The sequence below is a fragment of the Mauremys mutica genome, chromosome 4 (genome assembly GCF_020497125.1).
Source record: "Mauremys mutica isolate MM-2020 ecotype Southern chromosome 4, ASM2049712v1, whole genome shotgun sequence".
Classification (NCBI taxonomy): domain Eukaryota; kingdom Metazoa; phylum Chordata; order Testudines; family Geoemydidae; genus Mauremys; species Mauremys mutica.
In genome coordinates, this window is record NC_059075.1 from 7,906,023 (window position 1) to 7,918,760 (window position 12,738).

Consider the following 12,738-nt stretch of genomic DNA (forward strand, 5'->3'; position numbering starts at 1 on the left):
CCGGGCACAGCAGGATTCAGATTCAGAGCCTGAGCCCCCACCGCGTCCTGGATCGCGGCTCCTGGGTGCTCGCTGACCCGCTCAGCCCGAGGCTCAATCCGGAGTCACTCCCGGGGCTCAGTGTAGACATCCCCTGGGAGGCTGGGGGCGGCTCTCAGGGCTGTACCAAGGGCTGCCCTGCGGAGGGGTCCGAGGCGCCGCGGGAGGAGGAGGCGGCGGCCCTGGGGAGTGGCTGCGCCGTGTCGGCGGGGGGCGCTGCGCTGCCGGAGCGCCCGGGCCCTGCCCCCCGCCTCTCGCCTCCCCCGCCGCCCAGGGCTTGGTACGTTCCCGGCTGGCGGCGCCGGGGGCCGCGTTCCGGAGCTGGCCGCGCTCTGGGGCCGGCGGGAGCAGCGCGGAGCCGGGAGCCGGGCGCGGGCGGACGGAGCGCGGCAGCCTCTCGCCCAGGTACCGCAGCGGCTGGAGCCCGGCTCGGCTGGGGGACCGGGGCGGGCAGGGAGCCGTGTCCGGGGACCCCCCTGCGGGGAGAGCCCCGCTGGGCCGGCGCCCCCGTCCCGGTGCTGGGGCGTGGGGGCTCCCCGGTGCCGGGGATGCGGGAGGGGCTCCGGCGCGGGTCCTGTTGCGGGAGGGGGGTTCTCCGAGGGCCGCGGTGGGGCTAGGGGGCGAGCGGTGAGACCGGTGGGTCAGGGTCGTGCCTCCCCTGGAGCGGCCAGGCGGGGCTGCCCTGATCCCCGGGTCCCTCTGGTCTCAGACTCGGATTCTAAATACAGGCTCATTGGCTCTTTGTCTTGCGTTTACACGGTGCGGTCCTGGCCCATGCCCGGGGCTTCCAGGAGTTACTCGAAAACTGGCTTCTCCTGGCACTTTGCATGACATGTGCGGGGAGTGCAAACCTGAAAACTCTTCAGGGCAGGTGTGTAGGCGGTGTCTTGAACATAGGGGGCGCTGCTAAAATGCAACTAATTAAGAGCCATCGTTTCCAAAAGTGGCTAGTGATTTGGGGTGCTTCTGTGTTTGGGTGAGAACCTGCTTTGCAGAAGGTGGGTGTTTCAGAAAATCCGACCCGTATAGGTAGGTCAGGTTGAGAACCATTGACCGTAATAAGGATTGAAGGCATAAACTGGTGAAAATGTGTCAAAACAAGGAGATTTTAAAGCCCACATGAAGGCTGCAAGTTTGTTAGATGTATCACCCGTTAAGTTGGTGATCACAGGAACCTTGAAATTTTTGCTAAAGCCAGTGTCTTGGTGAGAGATTTAATACGACACAAATGTAGCAGCAGAAATAGCTTCCTTTAGAAATAAAAGTCAACCCGGTTAGTAGATGCCATTATTCCTAGCAGTGTGACATTCAAAACACTCTTTGTTTGTCCTATAAAAGTTTGAGTTTAAATGTATTTTTTTTATTTTTAATGTGGTCATTTGAAAAGCTGAGATGATGTAATAAAATCTCCATGGATTGCCTTTCCTGTTCGTTTGGGAACATATGGACGTTTTCAATGTTTTGGTTTCATACGCATCTATTTTAATTTTGCTGTTTGTTGCATGAACTACTCTTTATTGCCACAGGGTGCAATTTTAGGGATTAGTAAGTGGTGTTGGAGAAACTGCAAGTTGCTTCATTTTCCAAGAATGTTAGTCATTTCCTTTCAGTGATTTCAGGGAGTTGAAATTTAACAGCATCCGTACTTCTAGAGGAAAACTTTTCCGTGCTGAACTGTCATTTCAGCTCTCTGCATTTCCTAGCCTATCTCACAGAAGCAGTTCTTACTCCTGCACAAGTAGGCCTATTGACATCAATATAGTAGCTCATTGATATGAGTAGGATTTACCCAAAATCAGATTTAGCCTTATCCTGCTCCCATTTTAATCAATAGTTCTGCTAACCATTTTGTGGGAGTAGGAAAGGGGTCCTAAAGTGAATTATTAGTTTGGTGATTTCATATCACATTAGGATTTTGTAGGAAAACAACTTTAAAAGTAAACTGATAAGACAGTTCTGTTAAAACATGTGACCAGTAAAAGAAATAAAACACATGAATCCTCTCTGGATTATGGAAGTCTGGTAGATAAAATTACTTAGCTTTTTAATGATGCACTTTGGTGAGAAAGTGGAAATTTAGGTCCCAATCCTGCAAACATACTTAACTTTCTTCATGAAAGTAGTCCACTAGGGAGCAAGTTACCATCTAAATTGGGACATATTACTCCAAGATTTCCTAGTGTGACTAGTGATTTTTGAGTGACTCGGTTTTGGGGTATCCTTTGAGGCGGTTCACATGAGTAAAGTTACGGTATATGGGAACCTGAGTCTTTGCGGAATCAGGGCCTTAAATATTTACTCTTGTACTGAATATTGAAAATGAAGTAATACATTTTTAAAAAGTAAAATGAGATTTTTAAATCTGTATCTGGAGTAATATATCAGTTAGAAAGATGTCAACAACAGAGTGCTATTATCTGGTTATTTTATCTGCATGATATCTTGTCCAGGCAGCAAAATACCTAGAGTTTGAGTTGGTGTTTTAATTGACTTGCAAGAGTACATAAAAATCTGAACAGTGGGTGACCACAGCAATCGGCACGTGTGTCATTTCTCATGGAAGCACTGCCAAAGCAGACAGGAAGGCCTGGCCTTTCCCTAAAAATTAGATTGATCTAGCTACATTGCTCAGAGCTGTGAAAAATGTTGTGCTGTGTGCGATGTAGTTAGGTCGACCTAACCTCCACTGTAGATGCAGCTTGGTTGATGGAAGAATTCTTCTATAGATCTAGCTACCACTTCTTGAGGGGTGGATTTACTACAGTGACAGAGAAACCCCAGTAGCTGTCCTGCTGTAGTGTAGACATGTCCAAAGTGTGTATTAGCAACATTGTTGCAAGGGGGAAAAGTTATACAAGTTTAGAGTTGCTGTAGGGCAGAGGTTACGCGTGGTGGGGGGCAGTATGCTGGGTCACGTGCCCCCCAGGTTTACTGCTTGGCTTGTACTGAGCATGTTCACATGCCTTAGCATCCTCAGTAACACCGCTGAAGCCAGGGCTGTCCTCACTCTACTTCTCCCCCGGTCCCATCCCGTCGGCAGGCATGGGTCGTCTCTGCTGTAAGACTTAGCAGCTCTTCTAAAAATATATATTGTAACACAAAAAACTATTTTAAAAGAACAATATTAAGGTTGCTAAGTCAAGCACTCAGAAGTTAGGAAAAACCAGAATTCAGGTTGCCTGTGCAACCTGAATTTGCCTCCTTGTGGGTGTGTATTATGATACAGTCTTTAATTACATGCCTAGTCCAGAGCTGCAGTTGCAGGGAAAGTATTGCTGAGCTGTGGCTGGAGCGCGCTCAGTGTGAACAGAAACTGTGTCTTTTAGCTGCTAAAATCTAAGTTTCTACTGAGCATGTGCAAACCGAGATTTATTTTTTTTTCCCAGGGGTTTATAACTTGGCTGAATTTGGGCAGTTCTTTATGGGGACAGCAAAAGGCACATCCCTTGCACAAAGGCCATCCCTCTGCCAAATGTAAGTTGTTGGGGGTTTTTTTGCTCCAAAGCCTGGGGGTGCTAGAGCTTTTCAGAAAAAAAGGTCAGCAGAATTTTGTAACCTGGGTAAAACAATGTATTTTTCCCTAGTCTTAGTCTCAGAAATAACAGAACCATTTTGTCTTTAATTTACCCTCCCCACATTCCTCCCTCCCTCCCCCAAAAAAACAAATCAGTCTAAGGCAGACACCCAGCATGAAAAATTTCAGTCCAAATGGTTAAAGTTTGGCAACTTTGTCATCAACCGAAAACAGGGTCTTATCATTAGAAGTGTCAGGCAACTTCAGTGAGAAGTGGTGTTACTTGCCCGACCTATTTAGTCAGTGTGAAGAACTTGGCTAGTGCAGCAAAAACATTTGAATATATTTGTCCTGTTGGGACAGGAGTCAGCTTTTTTGTATGTGGCTGGTATATTTTACTTTCATAAGAATGTTTTCATGCCAAACCAAAGCCTTTTTTTTCCAGAAGAAAAATTACAAAACTATGCTGATTGAACTGCCAGATCTTTTCTATTCCTAGGTTGATTTAACATTTATATAAAATCTCTGACTCTTTTAAACGGAGGATACGTTTGTGGATTAGTTTGGCCTTTTTGGACAAAATGCTTGAAACTGAGGCTATTTCCTTTAACTCAGCTACTTTTAATGGCGAGTTCAGATTTGGACACGTGTACTTTGTTTCCAGGATCACTTTGTAAGGGAGTTCTTGGTCATACTCATTTTTAACTCTTAGTTTATTCAAACTAAGAATTCCACAACGAGTCCTGCATCTTGGCAGGGGGTTAGACTGGATGACCCTTGCGGTCCCTTCTAACCGTATGATTCTCCGATTCTATGAAATGTTCTTTTAAATCAAAATCTGCAAGCAATTATTCCTTTACATGAAAGTCAGTGCTCTGAAAAGATTAATTCAGACCAGATGTAAAAATAAATGTGAATTTCAAATTAAGATGATCTCAACTCCTTCCTCCCTGTTTTTTAAATGCTGTGGACCCCATATGGAATATACAAATTATGGCTGTTAAAATATCTGCCTGGTTATTAATCTAGCTTTATGCGCTTTCTGGAAAGATGGTTTATGATGTTTTTTTAAAACAATCCGCATTTCCCTGTTTCTGCTGAGGAAATGAAGTTTATTAACATTGTCAATTGAAACAAAGCACATTGCTGCTCTGGTTTAGTAGAGGTTATTTCCAGCTGAAATGTAAGCAGCCAGTAACCTAATTTGTAGTGTGTGCTCATTGTAAGGATGCTGAATTCATACTGGATTATTTAAGAACGGCAATATTGAGTCACTTATACAAAAACACCTCAGTGCCATTTTGTTTTTGGCCATTTGGTTGGTCATTTATGGAATGCCATTGAAGATGATTTCAGGGATTAAAAAGTAATTCCTTGTGGTTTAATCTTTCTCCCATTTGGCATTAGGGCTAAGCTGCCAGAGACTTCAGTGAGAACAAGATTGGGCCTCAATCTTGAAGGATCAGATTCTGTTCATTTCAGCATAAATGGAGTTCACTTTATTAGGGTCTATCAAAAATCCTTTAAAGTCTTTCTGGGACCCCAGAGTGGGTTGCGACCCCATTTTAATGGGGTTCCCAGGGCTGGCTTAGACTTGCAGCAGCTTGGGGCCAAAGCCCAAGGGATTCAGCCCGGGTGGCGGGGCTCAGGTTACAGGCCCCCTGGCTGGGGCTGAAGTCTTTCGGCTTTGGCTTTGACCTCTTCCCCACCCGGGGCGGTGGGGCTCAGGCTTTGGGGTCGGGTAGGAATTTTTTGCTGTCAGAAGGAGGTTGCGGTGCAATGAAGTCTGTTTTTGCATTAGGCCCATCATGTGCCTTCCAAGAAGCTTTTGGTTATCGTGCAGTGTTGATACCCATTGGACTATTTTGTAGGCAGATACTATCTTTCTCTGTGCAATGTACTAAACTGCTCTGGCTCTAGTTCTGTGATGTTGGATGGGGGAAAATGAGATGTAGCTAATAAACAGCTGAAGAAAGTGCAGCTGATATTCATCCTGGGGAAGTCTAAACAAGGGAAAGGGCAACAGTTGTCAATGCGGTTAAGAAGAGGGACGAAGAGTAGTAGGAACAATACACAGAAGGCTTTCAACAATGTAAACATTCTAGCAGGAAAGAGCATTGGAGGAAAAAATATAAACAAATTAAAAGTACTTTCATTGGACCAAAAAGGAAACATTGGTTCTTGGATTGTAAGGAGCTCAAGGCAGGATTCTTAACTATAATCCCAGTAAACAGAAGGTGAAGAAAAGAATGGTCCATTTAAACAAGTGATGGAGAACTAGAATTCTTGGTTGGGAAGGGTTTACAAGAGATTTACTGGTATGGGGCAGCATCTCCTTTGTGAAACATCTGGATGAGAGTAATAACCCCAGCAGACGTTCCAGTCAACACCATTAGTCTTTCTGTGGGTGCTCAAATACTGCAATGATGTAAATATTTAAGTAGGGGCCAGGAGCCTGGGCACAAGTAGATGAATCAATCTGCTGCTCTGTTGCAAAACCTAGCAGACCAAATGGAACTAGAGGAAAATTTTCAGCTGGAATTTCTAAGGAAATGTAAAATGTCATATTTTTTTCTTGACTGACACCAATGGCAACAGTTACGTTAGCAACTAGGGACAAAGTGTTTTTAATTGCGGTCAGCGCGTTACCTGTATGGTTTACTCTTGCCATCACTGTGCTTGTCTGTGTATAACCTATGTGGGTGTGCTGTAAAGGAGCAGTTGTGCAGTGTACATTACTGGCGAGGAAAAGGATCTATACTCAGATCCTCCAGCGTATTTAGGCCTCTAACTTGCATTGATTTAAATGGAAGTTACGGGTTAAAATATCTTTTGAGGTTCTGGGCTTGAAAGTATGTTGTGGAAAAATCCTTGAATCCTTCAGGTCACTGTTTAAGTCCAATGGAAAATAAACAAGCTACAGGAATGTGTCACAGACAGAGAGAATCATTTCTTTGAATTTATATTCTGTTGTGCTAGGCACTGGGGAGATATTGTCTAGAATTCATTTTGGACACCTTTCCGTTGGAAAGAGATTGCCGTGGAGAGGGTGCAGCATAAACAACTAAGATGGTTGCTGGTTTTAAAGACAATTCTCTGTATAATGTGGGATCATAACTAGGTTCTGAATATTTCCACTTTCATTTGTGTTGCTTATTACAGTTGTGGATAAACAAATGGATTCTGCCTCCTCCTGCAGCCAAATCATAATGCCTGAACATATGACGTCCCAGACATTCCCGTGGCTGTGATTTCGCAAAACACTGGTTATTACTTAATTGTAGAAAGAGAAGCCGTGGAGGGAGACGTCTCTTACTCAAATGCATGCTTTCGCATGTTACTTGCAGAGTTCTTTTAAAGAACCCAGTTCTGCACCTTCACACTGAGTAGCTGTTACTCAAGTGAGTCATCCCAATATCTTCATTGAACTGCTCCCATGAGTAAGGGATGTCTAATGGGGTCCATGGGAAATAGCCTTTTGTATACATGTTCTCTCTTTCCTCTTAGGCTCGGTGTAAAAAGCTCTATGTAAGAGGCGACATACATAGTTACGAGAGAGGCTAAAAGCTTGAATTTATTCATCATCCTTATTTTGGGCCAGATAGGGACAAAGGGCATCACGGCAGTGACTTGAGTGGGCTTTCTTGTGGCGTTAAGGCCAGATTTTTAAAGGTATTTAAATCCCTAACTTCCATGGAAGTCAATGAGTTAGGTGCCTAAATACCTTTTAAAAATCTGCCCAAAGGTACTGTTAATTATGAGCAAGAGCCTCCCTGTCTGGCCTCAGATGTATTAATCCCCACTCTTCACACAGGAAGACACGGGCTGGAATGAGGTGCCCAACTCCCCTTGATGTCATCTGGAAGTGACATCTGCCCGAGGCACTTTTCTAAATCCCACCCACAGTCCCTTGCCCTGCAGAGCTCCTGCTCTGAAAAAGAAAAAAGAAGACTTGGAGGTGACTGATGAAATCTTGTGAAGGGCAGGGGGCATGGGTCACTTGCAGGTTTAAACTATGTAAATGGTGGATCCTCTGTAACTCAACGGAGGACTTCAGTAACTCAGCCAGAGGTTAGGGGTTTATAACAAGAGTGAGTGGGTGAGGTTCTGTGGCCTGCAATGTGTAGGAGGTCAGACTAGATGATCATGATGGTCCCTTCTGACCTTAAAGTCTAGGCATCTATAAATAGGAAATCAAGAGGGGACAGGATATTTTGACTAGATAACTTAGAGAGAGGGAGAGAATGCTGAAGGATTGGCCATGTGGCTAAAATAAACAAATGGGACAGACTTATTTAGCTGAGTGCTGCCTTCTTGTCCAGCAATTCCTCATGTCTGTTCCCCCCCTTAACAATGTCATCAGGGCAGACTGGAACTTCTGGATACAAACGCAGTGTAAACTGTGCCAGCTGGCCTGGTACATGATACCCCTGCCAATTAACTGCAATGCTAATTGATCCAGTTAGCTCTTCTAATTCTTCTCTAATACCCAGCAGCCTCCATTTTAAACATAATTATGTCTCCCCTCCTAAGCTCCTGCCTTGTAGGATAATTGTTTCCATCCAGATACAACAAGCCATCCTTAAATTGCACTATAATTGTGCTCAGCTTACCCATTCTATTGATTAATATTACATGGGTCATTTAAAAACAAAAAGAGTTACAGCCTTCAGAGTCTCCTCGCTAATTGCAGTCCTGGGGTGAATGTACCACTGCCTGTGGAAAAATATTCATTGTCAATGTAATGCCATTTTTATGCTACGCCAGGGTGAGCTCAGCTTTGCTGGGGTTTATTATAAATCAGAGGGAAAGAGATTGTATGTTCCAGCAGCGTTGGGTCACATAGTAAGATTTGTTCCTGACATTTTACTATTGAAGAATATTAAAAAATGATGAACAGAGCTCTGCCTTGATATTGCTATTTAATCATTTGGAAGGGATGAGAGATTCTCCATATCTTACTGCTAACTGTTTCATTAGTTACGGCTATAAAGCAAAGCAACACATGGGAACTTCTGTGTCCTAAGGATATGCTGGAGGGAAACAGGAGTCAAAACAGAGTGGCACGCTTACTATGGTGCAGGAAGACAACTGATCAGAGGTCCTGAACTTGCTTCCCGTTTGATCAGAGGCAAAGCTCCCCTAGATTTCAGAGGGAGCAGGAGCATAAAGATGAAGTGATCTCTCTCTCTCTCTCTCTCTATGTCTGATCTTGCAGATTTCCCCTTGACATCAGTGGGAGTTTTCAAGGGTGCAGTATTGGGCGCAGAGTGTTTAATGCCCCGCTGCTCCCTAAGGAAAGGTGACAATCTGAAAAGGAGCACTAGTTTACAAAAGGGCTCTGTGTGTTTACAGGTTGTGCGGTTTTGTTTAGTGTTGTAGCTGTGTTAAGAAAAGGCAGGAGGCATCCTCCAGTGGACAACGTTAGTGGACTTCTCTTAAGTGAAGTTTTAAGGACTTCTGTGGTTTCCCAGATGAATTCAGCAGGGCCCCAAACTGCTACAAATTGAGCATCGTCCTGCAGCCTGCACCCATCTGAGTTCTTGAATGAGCAGTCTGACTACACTCAGCGGGGAAAGGCTGCAGGATCAAGCCCAGGGTGCCCCAGAATTAAATCTATTCAGTAGTTCTTGTTACTTCTGTATAAAGAAAGGGGATGGGATTCTGGCCCTAGGTCCTTATTCCCTCCTCTGGAGGTATATTGGGGTTGTAAAGGCACTGCAGCTTGCTGGGGGGTAATCCCCCTGGTACCAGAGCAGTGCAGGGCTACATGACCCCCCGACCCTCACAGGGCCTGGTGATGGGGCAGTGTCTGGGGCTGGCGAGGTGTTTCTGCAGCACTGCTGCTAGGAAGATTCTGGGTTGCTCCAGGCTGCGGGGCAGCAGCATGGGGAGGGCTGCTGCAGACTAGAGCAGCCCTCTGTCTGCTTTCATCTATTCCAGAAACCGCATCAGCCCCCAACTGACCCAGAATATGGGGGATGCAAATATGGCTGGCAGCCATCTTTGCCCCCGACCCTCCCCAAGTCGTTCCTTATGGACCATGTCCCTGAACCATTCTGTGCTCTGGGCGTGATCCTGCGACGTGCTGAGCGCTCTGAACTCCCGCTGACTCCACGGGAGTTGAGGGCATTCAGCGCCGTGCACGATCGAGCCCACAGTGAAAATGTCACCGCATAGGCTGGCCGGATTGGGCCCTTCCTCACTCAGGCGTTGCCCCTGGTTCCTATGAGAGCGCTGCCGCAGCAAGAGCTGCTTATGTGAGTAGGAGTTGGTGGAACGGGCCCAGCATTAGTCTGTGTTTTGCCTGGGGTTAGTGCAGCCAGGCTGCGCGCCTCTTCTGGAGACGGTGGTTGAGTTGTGAGTGTACCAAACGTCGCTGTCATCAAGGCACATCCCCCCCCCGTCTGTCTGTGGCAATTGCCTCCCTTCCCTTTAAAGCTGTTCAGTCACATCCCTGCCGTTGTCTTCAGCTGCAGCTGACTCGGCTCACGGGGCTCGGGCGTAGGGGCTGTTTCATAGCGATGTAGAGGTTCAGGCTTGGGCTGCAGCCAGAGCTCTGGGACCCTCTGTCTCGCAGGGTCCTGGAGCCGGTGCTCCCGCCTAAGCCCGAACGTCTACACTGCAATTAAACAGCCTCTATTCCTGAGCCCAGGTCAGCTGGTACGGGCCAGCCGCGTGTGTTTAGTGGCAGTGTAGACATCCCCTTAGAGGTTCTGCCCTAGGAACAGACCAGAGAGTGAATTGCGGCTCAGTCACACCCTGGTCTCTGGCTCCCCTGCCCCCCAACTCCTCTGGAACAAGGTACCGGGCACAGATTACTTGTGTGTGTTGTGAGGCAGGGCAGAGACAAGCCCGCCCCGTTCCACAGAGGCTGCTCTCCCCCTCAGTCTGGGATGAGGATAGGAAGCACAGGGGAGTAGGGAGGGTGCGATGTTGAGAGCCCTACAGCCTGACGCTCTTTGTCTGGCTCTAGAACGAACAGACCTTGCTCAAGCAAAGCTGCTGCCGAGTCTGTGCTTGGCTGAAAAGAACAGGGCTTGGTCCCACAGGTGCATCGTGGGCAGCAGGAGTTTCCCTACTCTGGCCCACCAGCCCTGCACAGCAGTTCAGGCTCAATATCCAGGCACCGCCGGATGCTGCCAAACTTTCAGAAATAGGTGGCTGCTCCCTTTGGTTGTCAATCCTGTGCAGCACCCACCGCTCCCACTGCAGGGGCTCAGCATCTCAAGCTGGGAACTTGCGAGTAGTGAGCCCTTCCGGGCGTTTGGTTTTTGCAGCCTAAATAGGCAAGACAGACAAAGCGTGGAAGAAAGGAAGTATTTTTATCCCCATTCTCCAGATGGGGGAACTGAGGCCACAGAGCAGACAACATGATTTACTCAGTGTCACACAGGGAGTCCGTCACAGAGCCGGGAACTGGATACTGATCTCCAGTACGCCAGTCCCTTTCAATTACATCTAGCCCCCACAAAGCAAGGTCTAAAACAAACACTATTTACCGTGCCACCATTTGTCATATGCTGCCTTATGTCAGGTCCTTTCTGTTCTTGTTACTTGGTATGATTAAAACAAAAAACACAAACAACATTTAATATATGTGTGGTTAAAACACCAGGCCTGCTGTTTTATTTCCATTGCTTTTTGCAGTGTTGCCTTTCTTCAGTGGCATATACCTCTAGTGGAACGTCATGGGTTCAAATATTTTCAGGATTGATCGCAATCAGAAATGGTTTCGGTTCTTGTCTTTTGTAGGAAATCACACTTCACGCCAAAGATTCAGAAGCAAATAGATCAGGAAACCTGTTTGTTAGCATGACGTGGTGGTGGGTTGAAACAAAGAGAAGACTTGGCAATTCTGGGGCCCGTTAAACAAGCAGTTGTTTTTCTCCTGGGGGGTAACAAGTTAGTGCAGACGAAATGCCTTACGGGTGCAGTTGTCAGTAAGCGTTTTAGGTGTACAAAGCAACCAGGATTTGGACCTGAATGGTTGAGCCTTCAGAAATGCATTTCCTCAGGAAATTGGCTGCAGGTGAAGCTGTATCTTTACAAATGAACATAGAATATCAGGGTTGGAAGGGACCTCAGGAGGTCTAGTCCCACCCCCTGCTCAAAGCAGGACCAATCCCCAGACAGATTTTTACCCCGGTTCCCTCAATGGCCCCCTCAGGGATTGAACTCACAACCCTGGGTTTAGCAGGCCAGTGCTCAAACCACTGGGCTACCCCTCATGAAAGGCCGGCTGCTCAGCTGGGGTAGGTTTTTGCATAGTTACAGTGGAGCTGTGCAGATCTGTACTTTGCCAGTGGATGCCAGACGAGGCTTTGGACCTTGAAAACTGTCAAGCGTTCTGCACCCAGACCAGCACAGCTATGACTGATACTGTGTTGTGCCGCAGGGCATGCTCTCCCTTTTCATGATATCAGTTGGTTTTGTTTCTGTGTTTGAACAGAGCAAATGACACATGATTTCAGCCAAATCTCCTTTGCAAGTAGCATCGCTGACCGTCTGTCCCTTGCAAGGCAGCTCAGCCCGGGCTCTACATTCAGTGAGAAGGGGTGGCAAGGGGTAATCCGTCTGCAGAGGTGTCTGAAGCCCTGGGTGCTGCAGGAGGGACAGCAGAGCAGCTCCACAATGATCAGCAGAGTGTGAAACTTACAAGGAGTTGTGAGGAGAACTATGGTGGTTATGGGGGCCAGGTCAGTGGATTTACACCAGTTTTAGTGAAACAGCATAGCTGAGAGGAGACCTTCCGCTGATACTGGGAAACTTACTCCGTTTTCAATGTTTGTCTGGATGTTCAGGTTTTTTTAAATCTTTCAAAGCTCATTCCTGATTCTCGATTGCCCTGCATCTTGGTCCTGATTCAGCTCCTGTGGGTGGCAGTGGGGCGCCTTGACATCAGCGGGAACTGGATCAGGGCCCTCGTGCGCTCATTTTTATGTGTGGGAAAGCGTGGCTGTGCGGTGGAGTAAATGAGTGCCCAGAGTGCAGGGCAAAGGAGAATCGGGCCCCGTGTGACTTCTGCCATCCCCCTCCAACAGCTCCCCCAAGCGCTGTTTGCTGACCACCTAAGCTGGGGTACACCCCCCTGGGGTAACAGCATTGGCTTTACTGGAGTTACGCTAGGAATGACTTGGCCAGTGATTTTTATTTTGTGCTGCAGCGTACGTTCTTCGTATATT

The 12,738-nt window shown here is 47.0% G+C and overlaps 1 protein-coding gene across 2 annotated transcripts in view; it reads left to right on the plus strand.

Annotated features, from left to right (window-relative positions):
* Positions 1-380: 380 nt before the first annotated feature.
* Positions 381-12,738, plus strand: part of FRMD6 (FERM domain containing 6) — a 72,431-nt gene continuing 60,073 nt past the window's right edge. Inside the window, exon 1 of one of the 2 annotated variants that reach the window (XM_045016127.1) lies at positions 381-444. The gene's annotated coding sequence lies outside the window, so the exon portion shown is untranslated. Of the gene's footprint in view, positions 445-3,425; positions 3,514-12,738 lie in introns of those variants that run through there. The other variant, XM_045016124.1, reaches the window with a different exon arrangement.